Source organism: Tupaia chinensis, unplaced genomic scaffold (assembly GCF_000334495.1).
Source record: "Tupaia chinensis unplaced genomic scaffold, TupChi_1.0 Scaffold148350_1, whole genome shotgun sequence".
Taxonomy (NCBI): Eukaryota; Metazoa; Chordata; class Mammalia; order Scandentia; family Tupaiidae; genus Tupaia; species Tupaia belangeri.
This window is the reverse complement of record NW_006208201.1, coordinates 1,125,625-1,140,665: the sequence shown is the minus strand read 5'-3', so window position 1 is coordinate 1,140,665 and position 15,041 is coordinate 1,125,625. Positions and strand designations below refer to the sequence as shown.

The window sequence follows — 15,041 nt, the reverse complement described above, 5'->3', positions numbered from 1 at the left end:
GCATTCCTTCAAGTAGGAATAATAAGACACACTCTCAGAGCTCGTGGTCTAACACATCTGGTGTCCTGATTTGTGAGTGACTCTGGATGATGAGCAGTAGCTTGTCACCGGGCTGAGGCTGGGCCCAGGTGTGCGCATTGGTGCTTGTAGAGTGGCGGGCAGCTGTTAGCCAGCAGGTGAGCCCAGCCAACATCTCAGCAGAACTGTTTTCTCCCCGTGGTGCTCAGTACACGGTCTGTCCCATCTAGGGCCTGGCAGGGGTTGTAATGTGTTCAGCTATCTATGACTATATTTTGGGACGGGATGACTTACTTTAGGGGCATTGCCCGATTTGAGGTTGTGTGAAGATTGAAATGTCACCCTTATACTATCAATCATCTACTCTCCTTCCTGCCACCTAGAGTTTTGACTGAGAATTCAGGAAGAGAAGGTGAAGTGTGTGTACACATGGAAGTGAGTGTTAACACTGCTGGGCTGACAGTTGAGTACCTACATGATTTCCACCATTGAGGGAACCTGCGGCCGTACTTGGGAATCCGGTGTCCCTGGCAGCCTCAGCCTGTGCCCGGATTCAGCGTCATTTATATTTCCACATCTGTCCCCATAGACCTAACTTCCCGCCCTGCTTTGGAGACATGAAGACCTGGGCCACAGGGAGGTCCTGCAGCGGCCAACGTCAACTCAGGGTTAAGGTTGCAAACATCTTGGCATCTGGCCACTTCGGCAGCCTGGATCACGGATTTGGAAGCCACCCACAGAAGGGACCTCCCCATCTAGGCCCTGGGATTTCAGGGTGGAGCCGACTTTGTTTGCAAAGTCAGTTGTCTGGAAAGAGGTGTTTTCTGGAAAGGTGCGAAAAAGCCTGGGTAAGGTGTAATCCAAATGGCATCTGCCAGAAGTCGTTCTACTCTGCTTCACCGAGGCCACTCTCGCAGGCCGTGCCAGGAGTGAGCTAACAGGGTCTTGTTTTGCGAGCACTTGCTGTGTCCCGGATGTTGGACTAACACTGCACACATGAGCTCACAGCGAAAACTCTGTGGGGCTGTATTCTTTGTCTCCACTTTACGGATGAGGAAGCAGACTAGTCCCTGACACAGAGCTGCTAAGTGATGGCGTCTGGGTGGAGCCGAGGTCTGGCTGCCAAGCTGGTGCCTCCTGGTTGGGAGGATGGGACAGTTAGCTAACAGTAGGCCTGGCCCTGACCAGTCGGGAGGGGTGCTGGTGGTGAACAGGAGGCATGGGCACACTGTGCCCGGGGAGGGGTGTGTGCCTGGTCCTCACTGCTGCGCCACCTGGCTAGTCCTGCACGATGGCTGGCCCCTGTCCAGCCACCCTGTGGATGCCCCTCTAGAGGTTTCTGCATGGACGACCGCTTTAGCCAGAACTACCTTCTCTATGGAGTTAGGTCCTGCGGCAGCCCCACCATGGCAGCCCCCAGCGCTGGTCTGTTCTGTGGCTGCAGTGGAGCCTGGCCTCCAGGTCAGCCTGGTCTGTGGTTCACTTGCGACAGTGTGACACACCATGGAGGGTGGGTCTCAGACCCATGACACTAGCCATGGAGAGGCAGGTTTGGGCCCAACATGAAGGAAGAATGCCAAGGAGCAGACTGTAGGGCAGACTGCCAGGGCTCTGTGTTCTGGGGATCCTGTGGTCCTGGGAGCTGCTTCCTCTCCTGTGGAGGTTTCTTCAGTGGCATGTGCTTGTGCCCTGCATGGTCACTGTTCCGCCAGGGATATTCCACAAGCCTTGTGGCCACCTACGTGGTCCTCCTGGAAGCCTCTGGGAGGCCCATGCTGGAGTCCTGCCTGGAGGAGCTGAGGGGGAGATGACATCTGAGATCGAGTAGGATGCCAGCTCAGGGGTACAGGTGCTCATCTGGGCAGGTGGCAGTCCCAGCCGGAGTTGCTGCCACTCCACTCCAGTCATACCCTCTGTTGCTGAGGGTGGAAGTGAGAGTGCTCTGAGAAGAAGGGGCAGCTCGGGCCATGGCCGTTAGCAGAGAGGTGCCCAGTCCGTGGGTCCCACCAGCATTGCCTGAAGGCCAGCCACAGATTCCTTTTTTTTTTTTTTTTTATTGGAGAGGTTTCTGCTGTAGGGCGTGTGTGCTTGCCAGAAAGACAGAGAGAGACAGAGAGACAGAAAGTGAGAAATCACCCCCAGGGGTGATGGCCACACCGCAATCCCTTCTCCTCCATTCTCCTCTCGGGATGTTAGGCATGCATGCATATGCGCCTGGTGTGAGTTTAACCCACCGGGTCTGGGACTTGACCCGCGGTCAACTACATGGGAGTCCAGCGACATAGCTATTACGCCAACGCTGGTCCTTTCTTGTTTTTCATTGCAGTGCAAACTGACTTCACCTTTCTGTGAAAAAGGAAAGGTCTGGATGATACAGTAACAAATATAGTCAACTTTTTTTTTTTTTTTTGAGAGGTATTTTTGTTATAGGGTGCTTGTACTTGCCCAAAATACAGAGAGAGACAGAAAGACAGAAAGCGAGAAATCGCCCCTCTGGGGGAATGACAACATCGCAATCCCTTCTCCTCCATTCTCCTCTCGGGATCTTGGGCACACACGCACATACGCCCAGTGTGAGTTTAAGCCACCAGGTCTGGGACTCGAACCGTGGTCGACTACATGGGAGTCCAGTGACACAGCCATTACGCTAACTGCTGGTCCCTCCAGGGTCATCTTTATCCCCACCTCTGACACGGGCACAGTCCCTTCCACATCTTCCCTACTGTCCAGGCAGGTCACCGGAGAGACCTGGAGATAGCTGAGTGGGGGCATCACCCACCCCAGCTGCCGCCAGCGAGCATTTCCCTGGGCCCAGGCATCTCGGCGAACATTCAGCATCCATGTTTTCTCATGTAATCTTCACCACGGCCCTATTTCACCGGGGGAGGAGTTGAGGCTGTGTTCACGCACAGAGGGAGCATGGTGGCCAGGGGCTTCGAGGCTGATCTGCCTGTCCTGGGAGCTGGGCTTCTCCCTCACGGACTGCACGGTCTCTTGGATGTGGCTAGAGACACCAGCAAGAAGGAAGCAGGACTTTTGTTTTCTTTGCTCGTTCTAAGCATTAGATAAATGCTCTTTGCATTTAGTGACTGACTTGGCCCTGACCCCCATAAAATGATATTCTCTCTGTTGTTAAAGTTTATTTTTCCATGAGAGAGAAAAACAGAGAGCGAGAGACAGCCTTCGCCCGACAGGTCCTCACACCATCATACCCGCCCAGCACAGCCAGCCAGGCTCACAGCACGCACACACCCGTGGCTTATACAGAGACCTCAGAATGCGAACCCGGGACTCTCCCTTAGGGCCTCTTGTGCTGCCACTGTCACCACAGCTGGCTCACTCTCTTGGACGTGGTTCGATTGAAGCTGAGCTAAGGGGCATTTCTCCAAGATCTTTGAAATGAAGAGTCAGGGCTGGGATCAGTCTGGGTATTTAAGCTGCGACACTTGCTGAGGGCCCACTGTCGTAACACACAGTGCTCGGGGGGCAGACCTGACGCCCCTCAACTCTGCCTACACACCAGGCTCTGCGTCAGGGTGAAGTGGGGAGCACGCATCATGAAGCACAAGAATATGGGCAGAGGGAGACTGAACTCTGGCCCAGGGCCCTCCCCCGTTTCTAGAGTCCTGATGACTGTTTCCCTCCGGCTGCAGGTCCCATCACTGCAACCCCAGGTGCTTTTCTAGTCCGGAAAATTTATATCTCGTGGTTTCGTGGTTAAGAGAAAATGATGCTGCCAGCGAAAGATTGCCTTGTAGACCTCCAGGGCTGGGCTGGCAGGCCCCAACGGTGGTTTGTCTGGGAAAGGAGCCTTCCGTGCTGCTGTGATAAGACCAGCTCTCTGAAAAAGTGTGAGCAGCCTTCTCTCTGATGCGAGCTGCTGCACGCGAGCGCCTCCTTCCTGTGAGTAGGAGAAGCTCTGCTCTGCTTTTTTCCTTCTCTTTATGCCAGAGGGTCTTTCCTTCTCTTTATGCCAGCGGGTGAGTGCCTGTGCGAGAGAGAGAGAGAGAGAGAGAGAGAGAGAGAGGGAGGAGGGAGTTGAAGGACACCGCTCACCACCATGGGGCCCAGTAGAGCGCTAACCCTTTCCCTTCGGCTGCAGGTCCCATCACTGCAACCCCAGGTGCTTTTCTAGTCCGGAAAATTTATATCTCGTGGTTTCGTGGTTAAGAGAAAATGATGCTGCCAGCGAAAGATTGCCTTGTAGACCTCCAGGGCTGGGCTGGCAGGCCCCAACGGTGGTTTGTCTGGGAAAGGAGCCTTCCGTGCTGCTGTGATAAGACCAGCTCTCTGAAAAAGTGTGAGCAGCCTTCTCTCTGATGCGAGCTGCTGCACGCGAGCGCCTCCTTCCTGTGAGTAGGAGAAGCTCTGCTCTGCTTTTTTCCTTCTCTTTATGCCAGAGGGTCTTTCCTTCTCTTTATGCCAGCGGGTGAGTGCCTGTGCGAGAGAGAGAGAGAGAGAGAGAGAGAGAGAGAGAGAGAGAGAGGGAGGAGGGAGTTGAAGGACACCGCTCACCACCATGGGGCCCAGTAGAGCGCTAACCCTTTCCCTTCCAGTTTTTATCCCATCAAGATCCTGGGCACACATGTGCACTTGGAGTGAAGCTGACCAGCTGGGTCTTGAACCCAAGGCTGTACGGGATCCAGCTTCCTCTGCACAGTGCCTACCCCTGTGCTGTGGGGCCAGCCCAGATGGCCTTAAGCAGCTTCCAGGACACCAGCCCCACTTGTAAATGGGTCACAAGACACTAGGCATTTTTCCTCCCTTGCTCAGGCCTAGCCAGCTCGTTTATGAATTGTTATCTGGGTGCAGTAAAGAATCTCTTCAAGTTCCATGCAGCCCTGCAGTGGCCTGCCTGGGGCTCCCTGCTGTGGGGCTCTCTGTACCCTTCAAGAAAAGAAGCCACTCACTCCTCTTCGGGGGGACTTGTCTCTGGTTTCTGAAGTGTTCGCCACTTGCCCAGTTGGTGTTTGTTTTCTGCTGCCCGTTATACGTGTGTGCCTGAATGGGCTACAAAAATGCACTGTGTGTTCATTTGTTCATACATCCAACGAAGACTTTTAAACTGCAAATGATGTGCTAGGCGCTATGCTTGAGTTCCTGGGGGAATCTAGGGATGGCCTGAGCACACGCTGGGCCTCAGACCTCAGGGAACTTAAAACCTAAAGAAGGGCACAGACGGTAAAAACTCAGAGCTGTGTGTGATATTTGATCTTGACAGTGGGTGGAAGGGCTCTGGGAAGGCTTCCTGGATTAAGGGGTATCTAAACTGAATATAGGCTGAGAGTCACTGGACGAGCCTGCTGGAAGTGGGGAGAGGCTAGGCAGAGGTGGAGATGCTGAACTGGCACAAGCCCAAACACTGATCCAGGCTGCAGCCGGGCTGGCTCCTCTCTGCGTCAGCCTGCCATGGCCAAGGTCTTGCAGAATGGATATGTTTTCATCGCTCCCAGAGGTGGGCCCTGGGAGCCCTCGTGCAGTGATGGACGGCCTTTGTGGCTGTTGCTGGTAGTGCCAGCTGCCTGGCGTCTCCCGTTAATGTGGCAGGGTGATTTTGAGTTTGCACAGCTATTTGATCATTGTCTCGCCTTTGGCCAGCCCTTTGAAGCTTTTGTTTGAGAGCTGTTTGGAATGGAGGGACAGACTGGCTGTGAGAAACATAGGGAGAAGGGCCACGTGTTTCCTTCCGTCTTCCTTCCTCAGGCATCTCGGACCGTGCGTCCTGTGCCAGGTGTGGTAATGGGCATGTGGGACAACAGCGAATGAGGCAGACACCGTTCCTGCCCCGGTGTGTAGTGACAGGGCCCTAACCTAAGTTTCATGAGGTTTCCATGCTATAGTTCAGTATGAGGTGGGTGCATCATTCCTGTTTTACGGACATGCAAACCCAGACTCAGAAAAATTATTTTACTCCTTGAGGTCACACAACAGGTAAATGGCAGGTTTGAACCCAGATTTGTTCAACTTGGAAACCTGTGTTTGAGTACCTCACATCTCCGGAAGGAAGCTGATATAGAGGCTGTACCTTCAGTATGAGGCCTGCTGTGGTGGGGCCTTAGCAGAGTCACAGACAGGACCCCCGGGGGAGGGCAGGGTGGGGGAATTCTAACCTGGCCTGGGTAGGAAACTACCGGAGGGGTTGGAGGACCAGCTGGTAGGTGAGTGTTTGCCAGAGGACGGGGTGGGGTGGATTGAAGAAGGAGGGAGGGGGCGGTTGGGCCCTGACTTGGAATTTGTCTCTGGTCACACTGGGAGGGCTGGATCAGGGCAGAGTGAGCCAGGACAGGGGACAGGAGTGCCACCTCTTAACCTGGAGATTTCCCACTTATGATGAAAGTCACATCTGGGTCTCCACCTTGTGAGCCGCACACCCTGGAGATGCTCCCAGGGGCTTAGCTCTGCAGTAAGTAGGGTAGACTTCTCGTGTGGCCACTTGGAGTAGTGCGCCTCAGCAGAGAGCAATGGACTAGCAATGTCAGTTTGATTGTAGGCAACAAGGCATGGTCTTAGCAAATACCATGCCCAGTCCCAGGAGGAATCTCAGCTGTTTCCATATCATGGGATGGTTGTAGCTATTGATAAAGCAGTTCGTGTCTGTTCCAGCTTTGAAATCCAGATGGTAAGCAAACCAGCTGCAAGTATTTAATGCTTTATAAAGAAGCTTTGATTATTCAGTCACAATTTCCATAAATATATTTAAGTATAATTGATCTTCTCTGTGATCCTAAATGTTTTATGCATTTAAAAGCTTTGTTCTGGGGCCAGCAGGTGGCATCGTTGTTAAGGCGCTGGATTCCCACATGGCAGACCACAGTTCGAACCCTAGACCTGGAGGCTTGAAACTCATGCTAGGCGTGTGTGTATGTGTGTATGTGTGTGTGTGTGTGTGTGTGTGTGTGTGTGTGTGGCCAAAATCCTAAGAGGAGAATGGAGGAAAAGGGATTGCAGTGTGTCTATCCCCTCTGAGGGGATGGTTTCTCACTTTTTCTCTCTCTGTCTGTCTCAGGCGAATGCATATACCCTATCACAATAATCTCTTTTTAAAAATTTAAATAAAGCAAATAAAAGCATTGTTCCTAGAGACTGTGGGCCCCTACAGACCTCCAAAGGGGTCCATGGCCTCACAATGTTTGTAAGCTCTTATTTTAGTTGGAAATTTGGAGTCTTTCTAGAGATTTGAAATGTAAAGTTATTCGTTATTGTTTTTTAGTATTGTTACAGTGTTAGCAAGAGTCCCTGTCCTTTTACCCTTGACTACCCATGGGGGTTATGTGCTCATATACCCACCCTAAGTTAAAAACAGCCTAAGCTGAAAATGCAGTTAATACACCTAACCTACTGAACATCACAACTCCGCCTACTCCATGTCACACGAGCTCAGAACATTTAAATAGCCTGCCGTTGGGCTGAATCACCTAGCACAAAGTCTCTGCATAATATCTGTATAATATCTCATGTAATGGATCAAATACTGTACTGAAAGTGAGCAACAGTGGTTGGGTCCGCGAAGTATGGTTTCTACTGAGCGCATGTTGCTTTTGCACCATTGTAAAGTTGAAAAACTATAAAACGAAGTCTGGGTCTGTCTGTATGGAGATACCAACAGGACAAGGAATGGATTAGCCACAAAACCCTTAAGAGGTGGGGTGGCAGGCCTCGAGAAGTGTCTCCAAATGGCAGGTTCCTGTACGAGATTTTGAAAGTGGTGCTTGCCTTTGAGGGGAACTTAGAGTACCAGTATGAGGCCACTAGGTCTCTTCACCATAATTCATGTCTGCTTGGGAGGGGCTGGCCTCCACTGGAATGCATCTTCCTCCGTCACCCCAGGTGCACCCTCACCCCAGTGCACTGTCCTCGTGTGGCCTGTCCCCCGCCCCGCCCTGTCCATCAGTCCAGTGCTGGGCACCAGGATGGAGCCAGGTGTTTGTCAAAGAGAATGCCAGACTGATCAATGTCAGGCTGTCCTTATTCAAATGGATTTTGTATCTTACTTGAAGTTCCAGCCTTTTCAGAGTCTTTTGAAAGCTTTGGACTCTGTTCCCCAAGAAAATATGCAGACTGACATGTGTGAAATTTGTATGCATTTCAGAATGTGGATGTCTAAAAACTGTTTGGGGGCCCAAGTCCAGGCCCCTTACCAGCATGGCTACAGCCCGGCAGTCCCAGCCAGCTCTGTATGCCTGCATGTGCTGAGTGCCCCATGTCATCTCAGCCTTCCAGGAAGGGGGCTTCTGTTATTTCCCCACTGTCTGGAGGAGGAAAGTGAGCCTTTGCCAGGTTAAGTAACAGCCTAGGTCTCCCCTAAGAGCCAGCTGGATAAATGCCTGCATAAAGGCATGTCCAAGGTCACAGCTACGGTGTGACCGAGCCCCTGGGTCCCAGCCAGGCGTCTGGTTCTAGGCTGGAAGCATCCCGGCGGAAGGTTGCCCAGCCTCCCCTAACACCCCAGTCTGCCACATCACTACTCACCACTTCCTCACCCTCCCCCAGCCCAGGCAGGAAGGCTTTTCTGTGTTCACCCCGATTCTCTGTTCCGACCAGTCTTGCCCATTACTCACCAAGAACCGTGTCCCAAGGGTGGGTACTGTCAGCCAGCCCTGGGTGAGGTAGGAGGTCTATAGGAGGTTACTGGATCCCAGGCTCTCCCAGGCCCTTTCTTGTCCTCCTCTATGCCCTACTCCACAGCTGTTTAGTGGCAGCAAGGGGGTTCCAGCAGGCTCCTGTTCTCGTCACATTGCTTGGGTCTGCCCGAGCCCCCGAAGTGTGCTAAGGCTGCCATGCGTTTGTGCCACGAGTGAACACAGCCTTTTCTGTCCTGGACTTCCGCAGGCCAAGCTGGTCCGGTACATCTGTAAGCAGCGGCAGTGCAAGCTGAGCGTGGCTCCCAGCGAGAGGACGCCGGAGCTCAATAGCTACCCCCGTTTCAGCGACTGGCTGTACACCTTCAACGTGAGACCGGAGGTGGTACAGGTACTCTGCCGGGCCCAGGCCAGGGGGCGGGGCATGAGGGATCAAACAGGGCCAGCTTTGACTGGCTGAGACTAAGGAACAAGACCATCTGCTCTTGAGAAGGGGATGTGGGGAGCGATAGCAGCAGTGAGGGATGTAGGGTGCACATACAGTGCTTATAGCCACTGGTCAGCCATTCATTCGTCTTTTCATTTTTTTTAGACCGATTTTGCTATAGAGTGCATGTGCTCGCTGGAAAGACAGGGAAAGACAGAGAGATAGAAAGCGAGAAATCACCCCCCAGGGGGATGGCCATGCTGCAATTCCTTATCTTCTATTCTTCTTTCGAGATTTTGGGCATGCATGCACACGTGCCTGGTGTGAATTTTAAGCTGCCAAGACCATGCGAACCATGGTCTCATGGGAGTCGAGTGACATAACCATTACGCCATCTGCTGCTCCCTCATTCATTCATCTTAATAACAACTAGCTTTTCTGGAAGCATTGGCTGTGTAGTAAACACTGCGATGAACACTTTGTACTAATGGTCTCACTTCTCACAAAATCCTATAAGGGATTTACTGTTTTTTGTTTTTTGTTTTTTTTTTAGATTGCAAGAGGGTACATGCACACACACTCCAGAGAGAGGGGAAGAGAGGGAGAAGGAGAGAAAGGGAGACAAAGAAAGAAGTAGGGGGAGGGGATAGTCTCCATTTCTCCTTCCCATCGGGATTTGGGGCACATACACACATGTGCTTCGTGTATTTTTTAGGCTGCCCTAACCAGGATTTGAACCACGATTGACCATGTGGGATCCAGCTTTTCTGTGTATGGGAAAGTCAGAAACCACCCGCTATGGGGAATGACCGCCCTGTAATCTCTTTTCCTCCATTCTTCTCCTGGGATTTTGTGCACACAGGCACACTCACCTGGTTTGATTTTCAAGCTGCCAGATCCAGGACTCAAACTGCGGTCAGCCATGTGGGAACCAGGACCTTAACCACTATGCCAGCCTTCAACCTGTGTGTTGAAATGATACTCTTTCGGTTATATTGGGCTAAATAAAATGTTATTAAGATCTATGTGTTTTTTTTTTTTCTTTTTAACTTTATAGAATGTGACTACTTAACAATGAAAATTATCTGGCATTGGGACCAGCAGTTAGTGTAATGGCTATGTTGTTGGATTCCCACGTAGCCGACCATGGTTCGAGTCCCAGACCCAGTGACTTAAACTCACGTCAGGCACGTGTGTGTGCATACCCAAGATCCCGAGAGGAGAATGGAGGAGAAGGGATTGCAGTGTGGCCATCCCCTCTGGGGGGTGTTTTCTCGCTTTCTATCTCTCTATGTCTCTCTGTCTTTCTGGCGAGCGCACGCATCCTATAGCAAACAAAACAAAACAAAACAAACAAACTCTCAAAAATAAATAAATAAATAAATTATCTGGCATTACATTTCTACTGGACAGCACCGATTTAAATCATCCTGGATGAATAATTTCTTGTTTTGCTCTTATCATTTGACATGCTAATCAAGTTGTTTTCTCTATGTTTTCATGCTTATATGTTGTATTTATTATTGATTTATTAATGTCTTACTGAATGCATATGATATAGTTATCAGGCAGCAGTTAATTCTAACTTGAGTATTAGGTATCTCACAGTGGCTAATATTAAATATGAAGCTATTTGCATTCTTAAGGATTTTTCCCTCAGAGAGATTCTTGGGTGGGAAGTGATGTCAATATAAAAAGTTTCAGTCACGGGGTGAAGAGTGAGAGGAGAAGGGGTGAGCGAAGGAGGGGAGCTCACCCTGGAGCTGTCCTTGTCCCAGGCTCTGTATCTGTGGCCTGGGCCAGCTCTTGGGAAGCTGGCAGAAAGGGGTGGCAACGTGAAGGGTGAAGGAAACTGCCTTGTGATGGAGGGTCCTTGAGTGTTACCAGTGGCGTGTGCACACAAACACATACACACTGTCTAATGAGCTGCAGTCTCACCCATTCACCCCCGTACCCGCCTGCCTAACAGTTTCTGCTGTATAGGAAGGAGGTGTGAACATGCAATGATGAGTCCACAGTTACAGAGTTAAAATTCCTTGTTGTGGAGACCATGAGCAATTGAATGGTCTCCCCAGCCCTCCAGCTCTTGGCTTCCTTCTCACCCACACCACTCTCCTCTCTAAGCTCTTGGAGAAGAAGGCAGCCCCTCCTTATCCTGGTGTCTTTGGCTTACACTGGGGACCCTGAGACTCACAGGGACAGACAGGAGGCTCAGACCATGCTGGGCTCCATGTGCCCACTTAGAAACAGGCACTCAGCATGTCGTTTCCCAGTCCTTTCCACGGTCCTAAGACAAGACCAAGTCATTTTTGGCATATAGCTTACTTTCCTGAAGGATTTCCCTCCTGAATTTGCCAGGAACCCAGGGTACAAGCCAGTAGCATGGTGGCTGGCTCCGGGGTGGCTTTGGCCCTGGAGAGCTTCCTGGTGGCAGTTGGGACAGGGATCTTGCAGCCAGGTCCAGGGGTATAGCTGGTGTGCAGCCAGGTCACGTGTGATGATTCCGCGGAGCTGGGTGGTCATTTGTAGGCAGGGCTCAGGTAGGCAGGAGAACTCAAAGCCAGGTTCCCTGGGTATGGAGGGCTGGAGTGGAAGTCCGAGCAGAGAGCTCTGTGGGATGGAGGGTCAGGGCAAGCCGGCTGGAGCACCTCCAGCCCTCCGGTGACCTCTCAGTTGGAGATCACGAGGCAGCTCAGAAGCTAACCTGGCTCAAGCATGCTTAGTCTCCCCCTTCTAGGCACACATACACCTGTGCTCCCCGCCTTCCTGTCTCAGTGAGCAGCAGCGCTATTCACTCAGCTACTCTAACTGCACACCCAGAAATCACCTCTGACTTCTCCCTTTAAAAAATCTGTTTCTTCCATGAGATAGAGGAGGGCAATCACCCTTGATAGAATCTTCATGCTGTGACCCACCCCCAGTCTCAGCCCTCTCATATCCTGGGTATGCGTGGACCCTGTGTGCTCAGAGAAGTCCCAGGATGCAAACCCAGGACCTCCCCCATGTGGGTCCAGTGTGTTACCACTACACCACCACCTGGCCCTCTCCCTACCTGTCTTACCCATGTGTACAAGCCCGAGTGAGCCCTGTAGGCTCTCCTCTATCGCCTTCTCTCTGTCCCCACCACTAGCACCGTCCAAGCCATGGTCATCTCGTACCTGAACTTCTGCAGTAACCCTTAACTAACCTCTGCGGGCGGTGAACCCCCTTCCTTCCATAGCCGCCCAGCTGCCGGAGTGCCCACTTAGAAACACGCATCCATCATGCCGTTCCTTTCAGAGTAAACACCATTGCCTCACGTGGTTCAACCTCTACCTGCCACTCACGGAGCCCAGCCCATTCACTCTCTCCTCTGCTCACTCTGGTCCCACCTTTGCACCTGCTCCTCCCCTTCCTGGAATGCTTTTTCTGTGACTCATGTAGTATGTAGGGTCCATTGTCACCTCCTCCAAGCAGTCTTCCCCCTCAGCCTTCACCCTCTACCAGTGCACCTTGGTTTTTACCCTCCATGACCCTGACCACTTTCTGGAGTTTTCAAGCTTATTTGTTGTGTATGGTCTGTGTCTGCTCTCACACTGGAACACATGCTCCGTGAAACGGAGACCCCGCTCTCTGGATCACTGGCCGCAACCTCTCCATTAGGTGTTGGACCTCAATATGATAGTCACTTGATTGAGACAGACATAAAGACGAGTAAGTAAATAAATAAGTATACATTTTATTGAATGAATGAGTGGATCTCATTATGACCCAGTAGGTGCTCAGACATAAGGCTTAGTCCCTGAGTGAGTGGTGACAGGTCAGTTCAAGTCCTGCAAGAGAGGCCACTGTAGGGACCGTAGTCCCAAAGGGCCATCTTTCCAGCTACTCCCAGCTGCCCAGAGTCCCCTCCAGATAAAGCCCTTGGTGGAGTTACACTCTCAGTGGAGAAGGCCTTGTCCAGGAAGGCTGGGGCAGGCAAGGTGTGGGGCTAGGGAGGGTGAATGAGTAGCATTGTCTTAAGGAAAATAAAACTACAGTGTGAAGGCTTGATCTTCATGAGACGCTACATGAGATGTGGGAAGGAGGCACCCCGCCTCTCTGCCTGTGGGAGCCTGGAGGCTGGAAGTAGCAGGAGTAGGAACTGAGCCGAGTGAGGTCACAGGAGGCTCCCACCTGGACACCTCGATTCACACACCAGGACTAGCCCCTACTACCCCCCTTCTGTAAGACCAGTCTACAAGTCACAGCTCCGTGTTCTGGCTGCAGCTGGGGAAATGACTTCAGAGCCTGCAGGCATGGAGCCGTGGCCTTTTCCTCCCCTCTCTCTTCTGCAGTTTCCTTGTTGGAAGTGTTTAAAGGAAGTGGTGAGCACTGGTGGGAAGAGGCAGGTGTGGTGGAGCTGTGATTCTGAGGGCCCCACTTCTCCAACTGACCTATTGCTCCATGTGGTTTGTGGACTGAAGATGCAGGCGGGTCCAGTAAGGGGTTCTGGGGTATGGCCCTGGCTGGGTCGACTTCTCTGTCGTTGCATTCCCTTGTTGGACACGAGGCCTTCTCTTGGGGCTGGAAAGAAATCTACCTGCCTTTGGAGCCATCGTGGTTCCCACTGGCTGGGAGTGGCCACACCTCTGTGCAGGCCCCTGGAGTGAGGTGGGAGGATACATGTGATGTGAACCAGGAAGGTGAGCCGGTATCTGGCTTCTGGGGAGGGCGTCAACCTGTGCGAATGCTGGGCCCTCCTCCTCTCTCTTCCCATCAGCCCACACTCTCCTTATGAGAGCCAGAGCCCTGGCTGTTCTTAGAGCCTTGCTCTTGACTAATGAGAACCTCCCCAGGAAGCAGCTCACACCCTCACCTGGCCTGACGGAGGGTCCCACACCCTGCATCAGCCCCAGCAGCCTAAGGCTGCCTTGGGACTGAGGAACTGAAATCCCGGGATCCCAGCATGACTGGGCCACACAGATCTTGCTGCTCAGGATGAGGCATGGTAGGTCAGCCTGGCCGTGTCACCTGCCAGTCAGGAGACGAGCTGGAGCTGGGACAGAGAACCGCGGGGACAGCTACAAGGCCAGAATGTAACGTACACCATCCTGTTTAATCCTCTACCTGGGCAAGGGGAGAGGGAGAGCTTACAGCTCCATGTTATAGCTGAGCAAATGGAGACTGAGAGGAGCCGAGTGACTCGTACGTGCCGTACACAAGCTGGTGGCCAGGTCAGGATGCAGACTGAGGTCCGACTCCAGAGCTGGACTTCCTAACCGTACGTGATTTTGTCATCTGATAGCTTCCTCAGAATAGCCTCGTCGGAGCCTCCTAGGAAGCAGCACACCCCTTACCCCAGCCTCCAGGAGGGGCCATGCCCACGTGTCATTGTATAATTGAATTCACAAATGACTGCCTGCTTTTCTTCTCTCTTTCTCTCCCCTGCCCCCACCTCCCTCTCCCTCTTCCTCCTTCCTTCAGCCCTTCCCTTCTTTCTTCCTTTCCATCCATTCGCTGTGCATCTGTGGTCACTCACCTTGTGCCAGATACCCAGATTAATGATGACTGGGAGTTAATTGATGAGCAAGAGTCTGCCCTAGGGCTTTCTAGCTGGTGGTTTACCCATGTCTGCAAATGCCCGTGATGCAAAGCCGACTGATGGCCGCCCGGGAGCAAGGAAGGCTGTCTGATGCAGAGCTGAAGGCCTGGTTTTCTCTCTCATCCAGTTGTTCACGTGCTCATGGGGTGTGTATGTAGCACCTGTCACGTGCTCGTACTGTTCTAGGCGCTGAACCGAGTTCCTGCCCTCAGGGAACTCACTCTCTCTACAGTTGGCGAAGTTAATTTTTTTGATCTGGAGCCAAAGTTCCTTCTTTTAAGCTTTCTGAGTGACGCATCCGAAAATCTCAGAAATTGCTAGTTGATACCGTTCTGTCTAGCCCCATATTGCTTGGCATTTGTGTTGTTTATGTTTTATTTCTTTCATGAGAGAGGGCATCCATGTGAGAGAGAGAGACAGACAGGCATCCTCAGCAGGTCTCATGCCTCACTCT

At 52.1% G+C, this 15,041-nt stretch overlaps 1 protein-coding gene across 1 annotated transcript in view; it reads left to right on the top strand.

Annotated features, from left to right (window-relative positions):
* Window positions 1-15,041, top strand: part of KSR1 (kinase suppressor of ras 1) — a gene marked incomplete in the record, with an annotated part of 175,215 nt that overhangs the window by 92,096 nt on the left and 68,078 nt on the right. Inside the window, 1 exon segment of the mRNA XM_014584973.2 lies at window positions 8,848-8,988.